Raw genomic sequence first — 13,118 nt, 5'->3', positions numbered from 1 at the left:
GTTTGTAGGTTTGGATATAAGCTCGATATTTTTCCACATCTATAAATCAAGGGCTTTTGCTGTCATTTTGATTCTCAGCGAGCTGCTCTCTGCTACCTATAATGCTCAAAACCAAAACTATTACTATGAATTTGAGCAGAATCCACCAAATCATCTTTCATCCCAGATACAGTTTTATGTAGAGGGCTTATTTGGCCATCTATACTCAGCTATTTAATACTATGACTAAAGTAAGGACATTATTCTGTCTGAATTTAAATCTTCTGTTAATCTTGCAGGATTCACACAATACCTTTCTCACTTTTAATTTGCAAAAATAGTATGAAGCCAGACAGCATCTGTGCATTATACTTTACGTTAAAAAACTTTAATACATGTAAATATATACTTTCAGAGAAAGCATTTAAATTATAATTCATGTTATTTGTCTTATTTTAAATAATTATATATAATAATGAATAAATGAATACTGGAATCCATCTCTTCTAGGTAACTAGGAAAATCTACTTAATAAATACTTGGATTTTTTGGTTCATGTGTGAATAATACTTAATTATTAATTTTAGAAAAGATAATAGATGAAAATATTAATATGTAGAGTATTGAAAAACAAATCAGATTAAGTGGGGAATATTGTCACCTATTTTTTAATGGAACAAAGAATAAGTAACCTGGAAATTTGAACTCTGAATGACCTAGTGACTAGAAGTGAGAAAGCTTATTTAAATAACTATTTGCAAAACAGGTCCAAAGTTCCACTTGGAAGAATTTATTATTAGCTTCACTATGCTCCCTTAAATAGAATATTAAATATCAGAGCATTGTGATGAATAATGCATACAAAATATAAATGAATAAACAATCTTACATAAAGTGAAGAAACAGAAAAGATAACCTGGGCATTACACTGGACCTTTCATGAAATAAATGTGAAATCACAGAAAACAATGTATGAAGAAGAGAACATTGCTTCTGTGGGGGGGAAAAAAAAAAAAAAAAAAAGTGGCCCATGTATCATGCTTTAGCTTGCCATAAATAAATTAATTGTACTGTATAAAAATGACATGACGTCATCAGACCCAGTGGAGTCTGAGCCAAGGATGTCTCTTATGAATGCAGGTTTAAAGGAAGGGAGCTCAGGAGATCATTGAGTTCAACCTCCTCTTTCATTTGGAGTTTTCTGTTTCTTTTGGTGAGATCCTACTTGGGTAGTCTACATGACTTGATTTAACTTTTACATTACTAAATTTAGGGTAATGAACCCTGTCATTTGTTGCAGTTTTAGCTCTCTCCTGGTGCAAGAGGCTGTATGTAATGATGTTACAATTATTACTACTACTAACCCATTAAAAAATAAAAGTAGCGAAGCAAAATTATTTAAGCTGTTAAGACTGGTTGAAATGCAGACATCTGATAATACTCACATAGTGCTAGATTCATGAGAAATAAAAATATAAATGTTGCCATGCAAAAGTGAGAAAATTGCCAGCAAGATTTGCTTATTATTTTAAACTATTTCAAATCAAACTACATCACTTTTGAGAAGTATAAGTGGTAGCACAGCTCTGTGGCACAACACCTCTTCTCCATCAGCTCTTAAGAGGCAATACAATGTCCATGTAAGTACATTGTTCTTAGGCAAAACTGCACTTGCATCTGCTAGTTTCAGGAATCTAATATGAAAGGTCTTTCTGAGGCCAGTACCTGACTGTTCCACATTTTAGAGAACCAACAAGGGTCATATTGACTATCTATGGTCCAAAGGTGAGGCAAACTGAAATCTGGAATTTATCTTGTGTAGCTTTGATTTCGACATCCAGATTTTTTCCTTTCTCTTCCATTCTCCCTCCTTCTCTATATTCATCCATACACTGCATACTGTAAGTGTGGAATGATATATATATATATATATATATTATTTTATTTTCCACATAGGAATGGCTTCAATGTTTTGAAGCCATTTTAGCCAACATTTTAGGTATTGACTTCATATCAGAGCTAACTGAGTAGCCTAATGGTTCCCTCTGAATTTACAGTCCATGAATCTGTATATAATTGTAGCAGTAACTTGAAGATCTCATAACACTTTTAATATAAATCGGGTACCCTAAATACAAAATATATGTGAAGACAAGGAAAAGTCCTTTCGGCATATTGCCAAACTAACACATTGTAGAAAATTAATTTTCGTGCTTGTGCTTTCAACAAGAAATATATCACTATGTAGAAATTGTATGAAAAGGATAAACATGTCTGTTATAACAACATGTGCTGAAAAAGAAAACTTGTATAAACATTTTAGGTACAAATATAGTCTTTATTTCTCCTCTTTGAAAAAGCAAAATACATTTTAAATTACCTAGTGTAAATGATGTACCGTGATATGATTGAAAAACCTGTATTTTTAAACCAATGTGGTATCAAATCATGCAATGAGGTCAAAATACTGATTAAATGAGTTTAAGTTGCTGAATTGCATTTAATAAATTTCAGAGAAAATTTAGAATTCTATCAAATCCATCTTGTAGGTTAAGTATAAAAAAACAAACACTCCTATTTGAAAAGAACAGTTTTCATTTTTCTTTTTCAAGCTGGGTAAGTAAATGGAAAATATAATGCAATATAATAATAATCTGAAATGTTTGAAATCCTGTGTACATATATTGCTTTACAAAATCCTAATTTATTTAGATTTTATTTTATTTAAGATTAATGAAACTGCATAAATAAAAAAATATATCTGTAACTAAACTGACAGTGGTATATTTCAATAACTATTGAAACAGATAATATTATTAAATATTCTAAATAAGTAAATATTCTGATAATTTGTGATACAGTGTTTATGAATCATATTAATAACGTTTTTTCAATAACTTTAAATGTAAAATGTTTATTTATTTCAAGCAGATGTTTCCTTTGATAGTAAAGTCTAATTATTTTATGTAATTGGACTTCTTATGCCATGGAAATGATAATGGTATTTGTAATTCCTGACTTTTTTTTTTTTTTAATTCATGGCTGTTTGAAAACAAATTTTATTTTTTATTTATTGTTATAGTTTTATTTTTCAGTTAAGATGTGTAATTTCTGTAAGTTTTATTGCAAACTATACTGTAAAACTATCTAATTAGTTAATTAATTTAAACTTTTAATTTGTGCATATCAACTCTTTTAATTGTCTTTGATGAGGAATCTTATATGTATGAGTTAAATGTTCTCTTTTAAATTTATGCAAATAAACAATAAAGATCATAAAACAATAAAACAATGATTATATCAATTTATTCAGTGTAAAATATTCTTTGTTTTCATAAGTTTTAACAGAATTAAAGCCTGACATATTCTTTATATTTGTTGCATAATTGAAACACATGTAGACAATACCTCTTTAGTATTTTGCACTTCAGTCTTACAGAAATGCCTTCCCTATATACTTTAAAGAATAATTACTTAGAACTTAATACACTAAGAGGAAAAATCAGAAAAACTAAATCTTTCTGAAAAGATCTACAAAAACTATTTATCTGTAGAACAGAAAAAAAATGGGAATAATGTCAGAAAAACTCGTAATGTACCGATGAATTGCTCAAAATCAATTTTAATTTTAGGAACAAATACTGTGAAAAAAAGAAGATTAAATGAAAGCATAGATTATTCATTGGAATGATCTATGCAGCTAAGAGAGTAAGAAGAAACATTTTATAAAAGTCACTCTCATAAATTGTAATATACAGCTTTCAGTTTGCTTATGCTCTGTAATTAAAAGTTTTTTTTTTATACCGTGTATTTAAAATTATGTCTGTCTGTGTCAGTGATGTACTGGAATGATAGCAGGTGATGTGCCAACAGTGCTGGAAATATTGTCGGGACAGAGGAACAGATCTAATATCTTTGTGGCACTGGTGGAAGCATGACTGTAAGAAACATTTTCTATATATCTTTTAAAAAAGTGCAGCATGCATTCTTCCATCACAGCTCTGCAGCAATGGTCTTTTGAGAAAAGAAGTGATACCATGTTATGATAATCAGAGCCCTTTAACAGGAGGTAAGAGCAGTGGAAAGGAAAGCAAAGCTTTCATCTTCCCCCAGTGCTCACATTGTACCCTCAGGTATCTTTTGTAGCTTCTATCAGAAGTTAAGAATTTTATAAATGTTGTCAACCTTGATGAATGTATCAGTGTTGGGCAGGAAATACTTTAAACATTTACGTTGGTTGGAAAATAAAAATGTAGTAGAAGTATAAAATGTTAGGGTACATGAATTAGTGGTAGATATAAAATCGCCATTTCTAGAAGACAAGAGGAATCTTGTCCACAATCTACACATATTTTGAGAAAGTAGCTAGGACATAATAGGGGACAAGATGAGAGAGAGAGAGAGGCAGACAGGGGATGGGTGAGAGTGAGAGGAAGTTACTGCCTAGAACTGAGCAACTGCCTCTGGCACAATTGCTCTGAGAAAAAGAAAAGTCTCACATCTCCAAGCTGGTGTGCACAACTCAGAGATCATATGAAGGATGAAACCAGAGGCAGAATTGGCCCAGACCAGGATAGCCCCATGGGCATTATTTGATCATCAGCTCTGCTGGAAGTTTCCTCCTGTACTGAGGAAATTAGCTGGCAGGCATGGTGCTTGTAAATGGTGTTTTCCAACAGGGACATTGAAACATCTGTGAAAGAACATGTTGCTGTATATAATCTAGAATTATGAGTTATATTATTTTGTTTTGTTTTGTTTGTTTTTCATAATTCTTTCCATACTTCTATCCAGCCTGCTACTCAAAATGGTTCTATTAACCTACCTACCTATCCTAGAAGGTGGAAAAAAAAACAAACATGCACTTTCTCAGAGGGTTATGTCTTTCATTGTAGAGCAGAACTGAGTATGATTCTCCATTTGCAGGCTGCGATAGTGACTATTGGGTATCTTAGTTATCTGGCTCTGTAGTATTGTTACATGAGAGTAATTTTTATGCCACAGAAAACCCATGAGGAATTCCCTTCACTGGAGGTTTCCCCAGCCTTGTGTAGGAGTATCATATAAGGGAACTGTGGGAGTTCAGAGACTGAGTGATTTCTCGTATGACTATATATATTTAAAGCCTGATAAGGCAGTGATTTATTTAGAAAAAAGGGTAGTAAGAAGGATTCTGACAAGGTTCCTGTGAAGGAAGATTTTGAGATTATAAACTCATCTTGACCCAACATACAATATTGGAAGTATCAAAATCAGAAAACGTTCCCTAAAATCTGCCAGATAAGAAGTAATGCAAAAATGACATATATATATATATATATTATATATATATATAATCTGAGGGAAAAGAGTTTTCCTTTATTTTGTTATTTTGTATGTTGTATTTTGGGGAGGTTTTGTTACAAAAAATTGACTGGCTAACTTTTCTGATAATTGATATTTCTGAATTACCTTTTTATGAGAAAATTTCATTAAATTTTCTTAGAAAATTGTAATGAATTGTAATTCAGTCCCCACAGACTGTTAAGAAAAGTGCTAGAATTCAGTTAAAATCATGAATTTTTTCACCTTATTAAAACTGTCAGTAACATTTACCCATCATCATTAAATAAAAAATATGTTAACCTGTAAAAAGAGATATTATTTAAAAAAAAGAGATTTCTAAAGATGTTTTTGTACTTGCTGTAGTTACATTTCAAATGCTTTTTATCTGCACCTTAGAAATAAGCAATGTTTATGTATTTTCCATTTGTCTATTTTTCTTTGTAAATTTATTTCCATCCAAAATTTGATATTATTCATTTCTTCTCCTCTTTCCTCCCCTTTTTCCTCCTTGCTTAAGTGCATACAGCTTTTCAGTCCTTGAGAGTCATTTTGAAACCTGTGAGAGATGGCTGCATGCAAGATCTTCCCTGATCATAACAATTTGATGTAGACTCATTCCCTGTGTAGAAATTTTATTTGACCGGGGAGAGAGAGATAGAAGACATCAAGTGGCTTAACTGAGAGATGACGGTAACAGTCTTCAAATATACTGAGTGAAACAGCAGTAAAGGAGTACACTGCTCACCATGTCCAGTGTGGCTAAGATGAGGAAAGTTTTTGAATTAGAACATGGAAAAAAAACAGTTCATTATTAAGGTAAAAATACAAGTGTCTAGATAAACATTCAAGTAGATTGGCAAAGGAGGGTATGAGCTCCATCAATGGAAGCTATTAAGAAAATGTTTAGGCAAACAGTTTTCAGGAATGTAGTTACAATTAACTGATTTGGATATTCTCAGATGACATCTTGGTGTTGTTGTCAGCTTTAATTTGTATACTTCTATGCAGGCTGGCAAGAGAGGTTGTGAAGGGCACCTAAAACTTCCATGAGATGTTAGAAGCTTGTCCAGCTAAAAAAAATATGGAGTTTACCTACAAATTTACCCCCAAATCATTTCTTATCTGCTTTTCTTCAATGAAAATGAAAAGTTATGTTTGAAAAATCCAACATATGTTATGAGCTATTATGTTTACAAATTATTTTTTCTTCATATATTCATACCATGTATCATTACACTAAAGAAGTGTGTTCATAAATTTTATTCTGATGTATTTTAAATAGTACTTATTATTATTAATTTCATTTCAAGATCCATAATTACTTTGTTTTTACTTCTTGTGTCCAGAGCATTTTTTTTTATTTCAGTTTCTTTAAATTTTCTTGAAAAGTAATGTTTTCTCAATACTAAGGCATATAAAAGCTGATATCCAACTATAACTTCTTTGATAACTGGATATATGCAACAAGCAGCAGATAACTTCTGATTATGTGTAAACACTTAAAAAACCTGAGTGCTGTTATTTGCTGCCTACACATCTATAAAGTACTACAGTATTGGAAAACTGTAACATGAGGTGTGCTCTGTTTCCTGATGTGCTTTTTGCTCAATCCTTTTAGGATTAGATTTAAAGGATGTTTTTATACATTGTACTAAGAGACATAAAGTTAATCTCCAAAATGATTTACTGTTATGTATACCTGAAAAATATATCTATTGCAATAAATCAAATATTAACCACTTTCCCTGTGAATAAACTTCCTTCATAGAAAGACTAATAAATGTTATTCCACATGCACAGCATCATTACAAATACAGCTTGTTCATTTCCTTCTGTTGTGCCTTTTATTTCTTCAGATTTCAGGCACCAAATGGATGACTATGACTTATGGATCTTTAACTGCACTCAGAGAAAAAGAAAAAAAGAAAAAAAAAAAAGACAATTCATTTTTACATTAGGGTTTTTCAATATAAGAAATGTCAAAGGATTTGGAATAATGTGAAGCTCCATTACTGAAATATTTTCACTTATTTCATTGCTTGTGAATCATATGTGCACATGCAAACAAATTGCTATTTTCACAAATTTGTTCATTCTTTGAAGTCATTGAACAATTTCAGTATCCTCATATTCAAGCAAAAGAAAAAAAAAAGTCACGAGCTGCTATGGATACTGCTTCAAATACTCAATCTGTGCAATTTTGAATAGCAGCTATCTGATAGGCTACAAAAGCACATGACATTTGTCTATCTCTTGTCTGGATTAATCTCTCTTTCACTTTACAGTTCCCAGTTTTCACAATTATCAGCTTCAATCTGCTGCAAAGACTGCAAAATCTGCTGCAAAGACTGCAAAATCTGCTGCTTTGGCAGCCATTCCAGTCAGAAAGCCTGCTCACTACAGTGCTCTTAGGAAACAAATAGAAAGATTTGTGAGCACAGATCAAATGAATATATGTGAAATGGGGAATAAATGAGAGTATATGTCTGGGATAACACTGAGGTGCCATAGTAAATCTAGGAGTGTTGGCTGAATTTAAGCACAGGAGTGGAGTTCCTGAGTCCCTTCTCCACTCATGACATTGATGAATCACTGAATCATAGAATGGCTTGGGTTGAAAGTGACTTTAAAGATCAACTAGTTCCAACCCCCCCCGCCATAGGCAGGGATGCCACTCACTAGATCAGGTTGCCCAAGATCCTATCTAGCCTGGCCTTGAACACCTCCAGGGATGGGGCATCAAAGACTTCACTTGGCAACATGTCCCAGTGCCTCACTACCCTTACAGTGAAGAATTTCCTCCTAATGTCTAGACTAAATCTATCCTCTTTTAGTTTAAGACCTTTCCCCCCTTGTCCTATCATTATCTACCCGAGTAAAGAGTCCTTCTCCATCTTTTTTATAAGACCCCTTTAAGTACTGAAAGGCCGCAATGAGGTCTCCCTGGGGCCTGCTCTTCTCCTGGCTGAACATGCCCAGCTCTCTCAGCCTTTCTTCACAGGAGAGGTGCTCCAGCCCTCTGATCATCTTTGTGGCCCTCCTCTGGACCTGCTCTTACAGGTCCACATCTTCCTTGTGTTGGGGGCCCCAAACCTGGATGAAGTACTCCAGGTGGGGCCAGTGTGAATGTCCTCAGTCTTTCAGTGATCCTGACCTCCTTTGTAAATTGCTTTTTAAATCTATACTAAATCAAGACTGGGTGCTGTTATAAGTATAATGGCTATGTAAGCAAAAGTGACTGACTTTGTCACTCATCTCTAGCTGTTAACATAGAGTTGGCACTACCAGAACCTGTTTTACTAATAGAAGACATACAGACACCATTGACCTGTATTTAATATAAGTGTCTTAAGTCCAAAACATCCTAAGTCATTTGGATTATTAATATCTGATTAGGCAGCCACAATAAAAGCAAACAAACAAACAAACAGAACCCACTAAACTCAGGCTAGTGACTTCACAAAAGATAACACAATAAAATCACAGATTTTTCTAACACAAGACCATATATTTCAATGAGAAAAAAAAAATCCTACAAAACTTGGAGAAGCAGTTCTTTCTTATAAATTCTTGCAACAAAGATAAAGACAAAAGATTTTGAGTTAGCATCAATCAAACATTAAAGAAGTCAATATTAAACATATATCAGGTTTTCATTGCTTCTTTAAAGTGAAACCATATCTTTAAACCGGCATTCAGTTGATCTTCCCCTTACAGACCACACAGATGTAGAAATCAGGTTGAAAATATTTACGGACCTTTGTACTATTCTATTATTATATCTGATGCCTTTTAAGATTGCAAAAAAATAAACATTTATATGCAGAAAAGAAAAACATAATGATGCTATTAACATACACTCAAAGAAAGCACAAGAGATTGTGTGTATTAAAGCAAAGCTGATGGGTAGACATTATAGAACTTGTGACATCAAGATATATGAGGATTTTTGTTTTTTCTAACTACTTTCAAATACTTATATATAACTGCTCAAGTGTCCAAGAAGCATTCTTGGTATTTCCAACTATTTGTATTAATCACGGGTGTTGCAGGCCAGGCTGATCAGACTTGAGTAGGTGTTGGTTCTGTAAAATAAATTGTTTACTGAAGTGGCTTCTTTGTAATGAATACTGATAATTTGTAAAAAAATAAAAGATAAAAATAGATTTTAACTAAAGATTAGTAGAAAAGGAAACAAAAAACTCAATTACTAAAATACACTTTGCATTTTCCTTAGTAAGTGTAGCATGAAGTAATACAGAACAGAGATATTCCAAGTTCAGCAGTGCTTAGGACTCATGCTAATAAAGCACATACATTAGTTTTTACAGATTCAGCCTTAACACAAACAACACAAAGTACTCTCTGTTGTACACGTCTTGGGCTTATGATCTGGTACAATTTTAAAGGATTTTTCACATGACCTTTCTCAATATAACAGATTTACATCCAGAAATCTATAAAGAAGTAAAATAAGGTATGAATAATGAACCATTCTCCGCTTAGCTTCAACTTGTTCTTTCATACTTGGTAATTGGACTCAAAGATATTAAAACATTAACAGAATGGAAACCTAGAGCACACTTCAAATATTAAACATTGCACATTTTAGTAGTTCCCTCTTTTTTTTTTTTTTTTCTTTTTTCTTCATCTTGTCTCTTTGGAACTTTTGGAAACACCTGTGTGCAGGAGGAGCACAAATGAAATGTCTGCTGTAGCACCTTGCTGAGTCCTATCTGCCTCTTGAGAAGAATATTAACTCACTCCAAAACATTAAGCCAGAAATAATCGTTTAAATTCTGTGCTTCAGCTCTATAATCAGAATGTAGAAGATAAATGCTTTCAGCTTCATTAAAACTAAAGAAAACTATTGGAAAAATATGTCTTTTTTGAAAATAATTATAATTTTTAAGGAATAAAAACAGTAGCAGTAAATGTATTTATTTAGAGATACCAAAATTTTCAGCAGCATACTAAACATCGATGGCTGGTCATTTAAAGTACAAAAATCCACTCAGATAACAATTCTTAGTGCCTTTCCCCATAGTGCCCTCATGAAGGTTGCGATTTTTTGACAGACTTAATGCATTTTATTTGTAGGTGTCAGTAGTTAGGCTATAATGAGAGCAATATGCTGCTTCATGGGATAACTATTCAGCTGCAGATATTCTGTGGCAAGAGGAGCAGGATAGGAATGAGTAAAAGAGTGTGCATTGATTTCATCGTATGTCTCTTGCTATTTAAATAATTGAAAACAAATAAATGGTTCTTGAGAAAGGGATGCAGAAGAATGGGATCAGGAACAAAGGTGAGGAATTAGGTTGAATGCTTAATATAAATTAAAAAAAAAAAAAGGCAAAGGCAAAAGACCAATGCTGATTCACTCTCAACAATAGAAAGAGAGGTCTTTATTTCAATGACGTCCTTTCAAATTTTATCCATGCCAATGTATACCAAGGACCAAAGATTAAATGCCGGAAAATGCTATGAGGTCAAGCCACTGACGAATTTTGCCCTAACTGTTGCTAACAACTACTGACTAGCTCACAAATTTGTGCAGACTGAATGAGACATTTAAAACTCCCCAAATGTTTGTATATATCCACAGGATAAAACTGTCTTTTACACCAAATGGTATCCTTGTAAGAAGATAGACAAGAATGGAATATTTGTTATTTTTATCAGTAATTGTTTCCAGTAGAATCTGTGGTGTATGGTTCCTGTTAATGTTAACTGTTTTTTTGTTTTTCTTTTTTTTTTCTTTTTGTTTGTTTGTTTGTTTTTGTTTCTGTTTTGTTTTTCTCCTCACTTCTACTTTCCTCCAATTCAGTCTGCAGCCTGTTTTTGGCTCTATTGCCCAAAAGAGGTTATTCTCTCTTTTTATCCCTCCTCTCCACGCCTCACTCCTCCATTGACCCCCAGCCTTCCTCTACCTGCTATTTCTTCTTTCCTTTACTAAACTTCCCATTGACCTCTTAATTCGCTCTGACATTTTCTTCTTCAAACTACAGGTATGCTTTAAATCTCTACCTCAGTAAAGCCAAAACAAACCCACCAAACAGCAGGAGATCTGCCTTGGTTCTGTTCGATTCTCTGATTGTTACACAATCCAAAACTCACGTTCTTTTAGCTCACTTCAGCTTGTTTAAAGAATAGGCTATATTTTTTCACCAAAAAAAGCAACTTTAGGGCACAATGAAAAAATGATTAAATATTTGAATACAGGTCAACTCACAGTTTTCCCAGAAAAAAAAATAAAAATAAAAAGTTTTAAAAAGTGCTCTGATATTTAGTGAAAATCCCTTTTTATAACATACAGTTTAAACTACTCAATTTATTTACCTGAAAAATCTTGCATTGATGGTTAAAATATAAATTAGAGAATTTCTAGGCTTTAAAGTTCATTATAAATGCTTCATAACTCTGTTAGAATCATTCTGATTGACAGTGAGCTATGAACTGACTTAAATGAGAAAATACTACTTTACATCCAGGAGATGATATGCAAAAAAATGCACAAAACCAAACTAAAACTCGGTTTAGTAGAAACTTCTGTATACCATAAGGATATCCAGGATATTCTTTTTCATTTAATTAGCTTCAGGAACAATGATATTTTGTAGGGTGAATGTTCTCTTTGCTTTAGTCTTCTGTCAGCTATTCACTTGGTTGTAACAACCAGCAGAAAGTGTACTTGGGAGTGGCAGTGGTCTCATTTTAGAGAAATATGAAACAGGTTGGAAAAACATTAATAAAACTGGGGAGGAAAACAGCCTATGATGTCAACACAACCTTCATGTCCGTGGCCTGCATTTATTAAAAAAAATAAATATACACTTATGTCACACTCTTGTCATTAACATTTAATGTGCAAAGAGAGGGCACATTCTATATTTAATTAAAACACAAAATTATGACTTCCATCTGCACATGCAGACCTGGGAAGGGGCTTAAGGTGCACACAAATTTACATCTGGTATTCAAATACTGGTGTGTGTGTGTATATTTTTTGACCATATCAGATATCACATAATTCCTCTAGAGTAGAATAAATATGATACTTTATTTATTAATGTTTGAAGACATTTTCAATATTTGAGATTTTTCAGGCACTTTTACAGGGTTTAAATTATTCCATATAGATCAGTTTCTTAGGCTGAAGAGTTCTCTTCAGTCATTTACTTTTCTTCTTCTTATTATTATTTTTTTGGTTCCTTTGGAAACATACAGAGAATACTCTTCTTCAGCACTGCTTTTTCTCTAATTCTTGTGTTCTACATTTGGTACCAAGCAGTACAGACCATGTTAAATCCATACAAAAGTCTGCAAGCTCCTTAACCATATGCTATTTTTAAAGCAGGTCGCCTGTACAAATGCTTTTTATCAACCAAATCCTCCTCCTCTTGGCTTGTCATTCTGCTTGTTCACACTGGGTCTAATCCTGGTGCAGTCACTCTGCAGCCACCAAAGACACCATCTGCTCTTTGCCCTACTCAGGTTTTGATCAAGCAGTAAGTAAATCCTTCAGGATAGGGAAGGATTTCCTGGACACTAGCCAAATGGCAACATACTTGGTCATTGCATGGAGCTCTATGTAACACTGGGAAATGATGTGCCTCTTCAATATCTTCACTTAGAGGTAAAAATATTTCTCAATGAAAAAAATCAGTCATTGCCCACCACAGAAGTGGTAAAGGAATCTGCACAAAGTTTTGAAAAAAGGTAACATCAAGTTGATATCAGAGTGGCAAGATTAACCCCATCCATGAAAACAGAAAGAATGTTTTATTATTATGCTGGCCACCCTGCAGTCC

Source organism: Anser brachyrhynchus (genome assembly GCF_964034855.1).
Source record: "Anser brachyrhynchus genome assembly, chromosome: 3".
Lineage (NCBI taxonomy): Eukaryota > Metazoa > Chordata > Aves > Anseriformes > Anatidae > Anser > Anser brachyrhynchus.
This window is presented reverse-complemented; position numbering follows the sequence as displayed.